This window comes from Dreissena polymorpha, chromosome 5 (assembly GCF_020536995.1).
Source record: "Dreissena polymorpha isolate Duluth1 chromosome 5, UMN_Dpol_1.0, whole genome shotgun sequence".
Taxonomy (NCBI): domain Eukaryota; kingdom Metazoa; phylum Mollusca; class Bivalvia; order Myida; family Dreissenidae; genus Dreissena; species Dreissena polymorpha.
Window position 1 is genome coordinate 29,490,038 of NC_068359.1, and position 9,857 is coordinate 29,499,894.

A 9,857-nucleotide genomic window follows, 5' to 3' on the forward strand; every position below is an offset into this window, starting at 1 on the left:
ACTATCTGTTAATGAAACCACGAAATCAGGCCTGTATTAAATTATGGTTACAATAAAAATTTAATTTCTATCTAAATAAAAAAAAGCGGTGTCTTTTTAAAAATAACACAATAAAACAAAGATCTAAACATTTTTAATAAACAAAAAACCCATCATGATATGGATATGTCATTTGAATTTAATAAAAATATTTTCAAAATTATATATGAATAGCCACCGGGTTCACTGTCAGACGGCTGAATACAAGTTCAAAATCAATATGAAATAAATGCTCATTTTTACAACGGATTTTTCATCACCTCCCTATATAATATGTATAGGAAACGTTTCTGATAGTCAGTCTGCCGTTAACTCATTTATTTTGATTACGCCATTTCTCTCTAAAGTTTTTATGATTGTATTAACGTTTTACAAAGCAGTTTAGTTTAGTGTGCGGCTTTAATAATTTATTTTATAGAAAAGAGCATAATACATCATTACAAATATAGAATTTCCCTCGCGTAATCCGCTATAATTGCGATCTGCTTGTCGGAGTTTTCTAATCACAAGACCACGTGACTATATGGGCGGAGCGATCGATAATTTGGCGACTGGTCAATTCCTTTGTTCGGAATATCAAGATGGCGGCGCCCATAAAGGCGCAATTGTTTGGACATTCGTTTGTTTCACGTTTGAAAGATTTCATTCGGCATAAAGATGAACTAAATTACCGTCTGGGCCTACAACTCGGAATAATGGTGCAGTTCAACGGTTTTCCAGGAGCTCGAGCTAGGTCATTAATCGGGAAAATGGATTTCGTTGCTGATTATTCTCCAGAGATTTTGGTCCTGCTGGTGGGTACTAACGATTTGTACGAGGAAGTTTCGGTGGAATCCATCGAAGAACAAATTTGTGACATTGTGTATGAAGCAATATCAAACATTGAAGTTGCAAAGGTCATTGTTTGCCAAGTACTTCATCGTTGCGAACCTAAAATCAGGACTAGGTTCCCAGCGGATTTGCATTGGTTCAATGCCAGAGTGGACAAGTTAAATGCATCATTGGACACAACACTTAAGTCCCGCTTTCCCAACAGGGCTTTTCTATGGAGGATGAAGGGATTCTGGTCTCCGGAAACGAAGAACAAGAATTTTGCGTCAGATGGCTGCCACCTTTCTGATGACGGGCAATTCAAGCTACTGTCGAATATCCGGGCAGCTATTATAGCTGCTCACCGTCAATCTCTCAAATAGAAGCTAAGTATTTTTTGCCTGTCGTTTTAAGGTGACGGAATGACCCTTGTTTATCATCGTTGTTTGCCACTGCTTATTAATTTGGGCGTCCTTGTCTATTAAATTGATTTAAGGGCGTAGGGGCAGATATTCCCTTTTGTTTGCAGGTGGCTTTTATTTCTGGGAACTATGGTTTAGTAATCCCAATTTGTTTGCTTATGGCTATCATTGTCGGGACCTGCGGTGCAGATATTCTGATTTGTTTGCCAATGGCTATTATTTATGGGACCTGCTGTTAAGGGAGCTATGGTGCAGATTTCCCCTTTTTCTATGTCAGTATCTTAGTTAGGGGAGCTGCCATGCAGTAACACCCTATCATAAACAGTAAGGCCTTCAGTGTCTTGCGGTGCACACCACAGGCATGCCTTACTTGGTATCACTCCAGTTTATTAATGCAATTTCAATTAACTTCCAGATGCCTCGGAACAAGCGGAAGCCGGCAACAGCGTCAAGCTGCTCTTGCTGCGAGGTATCCTTGTTGCGAAAAACTGAAATAGTTTCGTGGTTAAAGTGTCTGTGTTGCAAATAAGAAAAATTGAGCATTGTTCGCATTTACGAAAGCACGGACGTGTTTGAAACACATTCAAAATAATAATGTATGTTTAAACGTTACTAGTTATCACGTTACTGTAAACTTTTTGCGATGTTCAAAATCGAAGAAGTGTTAAACACCACAAGCCATCTTTGCTTACATACGCATTAAGAATAACATAATAAAATTTAGACAATTGCAGACGTTGGTATATATTATTTACAACAAAATTGTAACTCGTCGTTCCTCAGCGTGGCTACGATGACGATTTCAAGTTTTGTAGAATAAACAAGAAAAATGTTTTAAAAAGATATTCGGCGTATATCCTGACTTTGAAATAAAGTTTGAAAATGCACGTTTCTAAATAATTCAACCGAAACCAAAGTATTTTTTCACTTGTTAGTTGCATATTCACCGCATGAAAGGTGTGTTATTAAGTACATGCATATTCAAATCACGCATTAAGGTTCGTAGATAAATATTATACGACGGCATACCACGTGATAAGTGTCCTCACAAGGCTTATAATGAGTTAATTTCTTCGCCACAGAAATGTTTGGTATGTAAATATCTGATCATCCCGCAATTTTCTTTAGACACATTTAAATCACACTGTTAAAGCCGCGTCATTTGAAAATGGGTCTTATGTCGTTTCGAAACTCAAGCCCAGCATGAGAAATTGCCGAGTCCGGTCAGGAGCTGCTCTTTATCACATGCCATACCCTGGCAAATGACGTCACAAACTTTAAACAACATTCGGGATTTATCATTATGTTTGCGTAAATATTTATTTAATTTGCTCATTTAAAAGCATGTGATAAAAAAGATCTGACACTCGTTGTCATATCATCGCATATGTATTAAACTCGTCCAGGAAATTCGTTAGTAAGCTCGCCAAAGGGTCGCTAACTATCAAAATTCCTGAACTTGTTTAATAAAATATGGTATGATATGACAACTCGTGCCAGATACTACTAGTATATGTCCGTTATAAAACAAGTTTCATGGTCTCATTAGGTATCTCTTGACTAGACTGCAGATGTGCAGGCTGGGCAAAAAGTACACTGGCTGCATATGGCAAAATACAAAAAAAAAATAAAAAATGGACGAATTTAAGAGCGGACGAAATAGTCATTTTTATGAAAAGGGCGAAATTTTGTGCCGACGAAAATAAATGGTTTCACAGTACACATTTTCACATGACGCGGGTCTTTAAAATCGCATGGCGTCTTGTAAATGCAACATCGAAGCACAATACTTTTCGATAGGAACTAGAAGTCAATCTGTTTATATATTTATAGCAGTAAATTTCGGCAGCCTATTCAGACTTTCAGGAAAGATATCTAGACTGGCTGACGGAGTACGGTAAACATGTGTTGTTAGATAATTAAACGATTTCCTTGTTGTCATGACACTTCACTATTTTGGTAGTGTTTGTTTCCTCATCGTGAAATCAATACTGTGTTAGTAGCGTTTATCGAGAGCCCATAATGTCCATTATGTCTTCCCATGACAATTTAGTGACCGAGTACTGGTCGTAAAATTAGTCAAAATGTATTTTATCGCGTAATTGTAAGTGGGCGAAAAATGTTTCTATGCGTCGTAATAGTCCGGAATTCCTTATACTGAACAGTGTAACATTCTATACGCTGTTCATCGACGCAGTGATGTGGCTAAAGTTCTGGGGGATTTCTCTAGTATCCGCCATTGAAATATCCGAATGTTTTCGGGTCTGTCGGCGTTAAGGTCATTTAAAGAGAAAAGCTTGATTAAACAGCTATGCCGAAAACCCATGATTATGTCAACTGTTCCTATGCGCGTTTATATGCATTCCACCACTATTTGAGAACATAGGGGCGGAGTCTCAACTTGCAGGTGTTTTGGACGTCATTTTCAGCTCGTACATATCATGATAGGTAAGTTTATAAAACCGGATAATATATATTTTTTTTTTCAATTGAAGACATTAACCTTATGTTGTCAACTCAAATAAGCATATATTACACGCTTGATTTGTATACAATTTTAATCAATCGAATTTGTTCCATCACATTTTTCACGAAGTTACGAATTCAATCGCACGTTTGCCGCTATTCACTAGAACCTTGTTTTAATCTATTCTACCCACTTGCAACATGGGAACTAATGCATTCATAGTAACGGTAAATAAAAACATTCATGCAGAAAAATCAGTGTCAGATAAATGCTGTTGAGCTATAGATGCCTAGAAAGCGAAAGCATTTTTTAGGTCGCAAATAATAATCGGTAACTGACCTTCATGCATTAATATATTTAAAAGAAATGCGAACAATGTATTGGTTTCAGTACTGAAATGGTTTAAGCGTACATCACTAAGTTATTGTAATATAGCATCATGAAAATCATGCACACCGTGCAAGAACAAAACCGAATGCAATTAAAGGACCAAGCCAAAACATATCATTGTTTATTGATAGATCTTTGATTCAAGCGTATAATTTACGTATATGGAATTTACGAATGCTGGATTAATGTGGTCAAGCTATATAGAGAAAATCATGTGACTACGTGATCTTTTTTTAATGTATCAGGCAAGACTTAGAATAATATAACGGTGAGGGTTGCCGAGTCATTATTGTAGTTATCATTCTAAAAATGATGACTTTATAGTACATTCCGAGTAAAAAGTCGACTGATATAACATCTTCATGTAGAACTGATACAAAAACATACATCATGCAATGTTATATCAGACATATATAAATCTAGCGGTATGATAAACTGTATTATCGTCTTTTTGTTCATTTTATACAATTATACTTCGCAACTGAAGAATCTTATCGTGAAAGGGTGATTTATCAAAAACGGCTATTTATCAATATTATTTTTGAATGCTAGTTATTTATCTGACTGCATCATACTAAAACCAAGGCGAAACAGTTGTAATACTTTAAAACCTTTTCAAGAAATGAGCCTCGCTCCGGAAAAAATGGGGCTTAATGCGTGTGCGTAGTCTCTTTAAGTAGAAGTGCGCGATCAAATTATAGGATCAACAGAGCCGAGTCGCGAGCATTCAGTAAACAGGCGCTTCAAAAGTCAAACAAACGTTGCAAACCTTCAGTTACCGTCACTTCCGGAAGCTTGTCATGTTACCGTCACTTCCGGAAGCTTGTCATGTGGCGGAAACACTACGTAAAGGGAAATGCAAGAGACACAAATGGCCCCTGTTTCAAGTGTGCTTAGTCTCGTCTCACATTAGCCTTTGTAGTCCGCACGGGATAATCAGGGATGACAATTTAATGAAATTGTTTGTTTATAAACGAAGTCTCATTTTAGCGAAAACCTTGGGACTGTTCATTCATGTGTGTAAGTGTTTACTATTATAATAGAATTGTATGCGTTTGTTGCGTCGTGTTTTAAGCCGAGCGTTGTTCCTACTGACATGAAAGTGGGCTGGGTTTATTAGCCCCAAAATGGTGGCTGTGAAAACCTGTTGCAATGTTAGTTCTATGCTAGCACAGATTTGTGCGTACTACATGGTCAGTCTTAACCATGTAGTAATAAACATCAAAAGGCTATGTGAAGAGAAAGTGATTATTCAGAGATAAGAATTATACATACTATCTTATAAAATACATGTACATGACAGTGGTGGGTAAACGAAAAAAAGGGGAAAACGAGATTTCACAAAAACTGATTACTTACTATCTTCTTCTTTAGTACATGTTCTGATAAGTCTCAGAAATTTATATACCGATGGTCGCTTGTAATAATAAATGTATATGTATTTTTCCTGATATCGTTGTAACAAGGACAGCTGAAGATAAAATTGTATTCGTCTTCTATGTCACGTGTGTTTCAACAAATATATGTCTTCCCTAGCTATGCGATTATTACTGGACCTACCCTCGGATTTACATCTGCGAAATATTATTTTCGTCGTTTTCCCTGCAGTGTAGATCCGATAGGCGGATCTGTAAGAGAGCGTTTGTGTAAGTTGTTCTTCTCACGAAAAAAGTGGACTAGTTTAATTATGGAACTTTTAGTAGAAGTGCGCGAGCAAATTATAGGATCAACAGAACCGAGTCGCGAGCATTCAGTAAAAAGGCGCTTCAAAAGTCAAACAAACGTTGCAAACCTTCAGTTAACGTCACTTCAGAAAGCTTGTCATGTGGCGGAAACACTACGTAAAGGAAAATGCAAGAGACACAAATGGTCCCTGTTTCAAGTGTGGAGAAATCTCACACTTCAGACGCAACTGCCTGTATACCCGGCGGCTCCCGCAGCCTGACGTCCCTACCAAACAATAGCCACAAAATCCTGGTACAACAGAAATAAATTTAAAAGATGAGTATTTATTGTTTACTGGTTACTTTGTTTACAGTCAGGAAATATTAACTGACGACTATATCGAGTAAGAACACTGCAAGAAAGAAATACTGGTTAAAAGCAGACTGAAAAGTCATGTTCAGTTTTGGAAAGATATTGAAGCCAACCAATTCATTTTAGACACTATTCTAAATGGATAATTTGGATCTAAAATTCCATTCTGTTCTTTACCAGACCACGCACATTGTCGAAATTATCGTTCAACTTTAAATTAATATAACTGTGTGACTGAAGCTATTACAAGTTCGATAGATCACGGTCTCATTGTGAAATGTACCATTTCTCCCAAAGTTGTTATGCGCTGACATTTTCTATTCATGATAATGGGATAAAACGACTATTTATGGTAGCAATCAGCGAAGTATGGAGACTTGCGTTTAGCTTTTATGTAAATTCAAAATGATTGTTGGATGATTAAGTTTGATATTACGCCGGCATATCATATTGTGAACATTGTGGATGTTTTTCAGCCACACACAGATAATTTAGGTTTTGCCTGGGAAGATTGAGCAGATGATGACATTGGCACCGCAAACACGTACAATAAAACAGTAATTATGTCACGGGAAATTTTATAATATTTGTTGTTATCCGGCTTGGTGTCCTAAGTTAACAAATCATGCTGGGAGCCAGTGTAAAAATTACAAGGGCTAGGATCTCAATACAGCTAATTTTAAAATGTTCATATTGGGGAGTAGAATCGATTCAGTTTTACAGACGCGAAGATTATTAATCAAAGCGCTGTAGGCGCTGAAGGCCTGGGGCTAGATATAGTGTGCTTGGGAAGAATTTCTCCCTTTTTCCGAATTTATACGGATTGACCGTAGCGGTTGAGTGCAGAAGCTCAGAGACTGTAAGAAAAGACACTATGTTTGTATATACTACAGTGTACATAGACGGTGAAGGACTACACGATACTGGTGGTGGGAACGATAACCTTTTGTTCAATTCTACAGATCTGGTAGAGGTTCGTCTACATAGGCGATGAAGATATACAACAACAAAAACAGCATGGACGCAAAAAACAGTTATTGTTGGCGTCAAATAAATCACTTTCAAAATAGCTTTTTATTACATAATTAACAGATCAGGAAAACATTCAGTCTTCCGTTGTAATGTTTATACAAAAGAAAATCCACTTACCCTGATAAAGAACGGTGTACAGATTGTGTACTTTGTACGGAATCCAGATAGTGCAATCTATAATCTCGCCCTTCTTTCATTAAGGGCAACACACGACACACGAAGCGATACATGATATTTTGCGCGACAGTCGCGGCGTCGCACGATATTTTGCGCGGAAGTCGCGGCGACGCACGATATTTTGCGCGACAGTCGCGGCGACACACGATATTTTCCTCGACCGTCGCAGCGACGCATGATATATTTGACCGGCTCGATCGGCGCAGTGAAATACCATATCCGGTTACTTCGTCGATTTCCGAGAATAATCGTGAATTTTTGTTGTTGTTTTCTTTTTTTCTGGAATGTCTTGTTTATGCATAATAAGAAAACAATATTTTAAAAGTTTGGGAAATTAAAAGGTCGGTTTATTTGCCTCTCGATTATAAAGCCAAAATTGCAACCTACTTATGCTAGGCTTTTGTGTAAAGAGGCTAAAGGCGTCGATGCTTTTCCTTTCACATGGAAGCTAAGTTTTGGTTTATTCGTTTCACCATTATTAAATATGCAATTTTGTGGGACAAAAGGCGCCATGATTGTTCCAGAATGGTTGTCGGAGTAATGTTGACCTATGATTTGGACGAATGGTGGACATTTAAAGCCCCATAAACACTCAGTCAACGAATATTATGTACAATATCTCGTACAATAAAGTTAATCCTAAAAATCAGTGCTCCTTACAGTAAAAGCTTAAATTTCAACGCTAGACGTGGTATTGTAACATATATTTAACGAGATACGGAAGCAGCGGTCTAGATGCCTCAAGCAGATTTAAAGTTTAATCGAGATGCCGCAATATTTTATTTTATAATTCAAACGCATGCGCGCATACTAGCTGTAAACGTGTGTTTTCTTCATAAATTTGTTTAAGTGCGAAAACGCACTTATTGGTCTCTTTGATTCATTTAAATAGTTTGTTTAGTTTAAAAAAGCCAGTTCCTTATTCGATTTGAATAAGGAATACGGAACAAGTTCCTTATTCCTTTTTCGCACTGAATAAGGAACTGTGTTATTATTAAATAATACTAGGTAGAAACATATTGCATTAAATATTTTTCACTTCGAACCTACAAAAAACCATGATTTGAATACGGATCATTCTAGAATAGCAAAGCTATATATTCGTTAATATTGGCTATTTTAATGTAAGATTTTTTTAAATTTATATGTCTGATATTCTTGAAGTTGTTTCTGACCCGAACTTCTAGATAGCTGAATACCAGTCATGATTTAGCTATCCCCTTCCGTTCTTAAACCTTAACAGTTACAAGGAGATATGATTAAGGATACAAAGCGATTTCAATGCGTCAACCAGTTCCTTATTCCTTTTTCAATACGAACAAGGAACTATGCTATCATTAAATGAAACTTATTAGAAATGTACTGCAAAAAATGATTTTTATACCTAACCTACATTAAAAATGATTTTCATTGATTTATTGGTCTCTTTGGTTCATTTTAATTATTTGTTTAGTAGGAAAATGCCAGTTCCTTATTCCTTATTCAAACCGAAAAAGGAACTATGTTATTATTAAATAAAACAAAGTAGAAATGTACTGCAATTAATATTTGTTACACCCTACATACATTTACAATAATATTCGTTGAGTTATTCGTCTCGTTGGTTCATTTTGACTTATAATTTATAGAAAGAAAATTCCAGTTCTTTTTTCGATTTGAATAAGGAATAAGTCACCAGTTCCTTATTCCTTTTTCACACTGAATACGGAACTGGATAATCGGCACTTAAAACTTAGTAAAAATGTATTGCAACTAGAATTTTACATATACAACCAATAAATAAATAATATGTGCATTTATATGTGGTTAATTTTGGATCAATTTCATTGATGTTTAAGTAAGAAAATGCCAGTTTCTTATTCGGCTTGAATAAGGAATAAGGAACTGGTTCCTTTTTCCGTATTCAGCCTCGAATAAGGAACTGGATTATAAATAAAAACAAACATGTTTAAATGTATAAGATTTTTTTTTATCACATACATGTACAATAATAGTATGTGCTTTAGGTTTTGTTGATTTGAAATAAGTATTCGAATTAAAAAATATCGGTTCGGTTTAAACAAGAAATCCTATGCAAGCGCGAAGAAGAAACATGAATATGTAACGCAATGCATACAGTAAATGTATTCGAGTTAATAATGTTTTGATTTACTTCAGAAATGTTTGCATTATTGTTCTTTTAAACCCTATTACAAATATGTTACGCGTGAATAAGGAATAAGGAACAGTTCCTTATTCCTTATTCGAATAAGGAATAAGTCCATAGGAAAAAGGAACCAACTTATCACCCATCAAAATGTTTCAGGTTCTCTGAATAACTCAGAAATAGACATAAAATGACATATTTGTGATTGCTTAATTAACGTGGGGACTACATAACCATACAATTTCTTAAAGAGCGATCTTCGCGCCGAAATTTAGTAAGAACTCGTATCAAAGTTTACTTTTTAAACATTTTTCCTGCTGCTTTTAAGTTGAGTGTT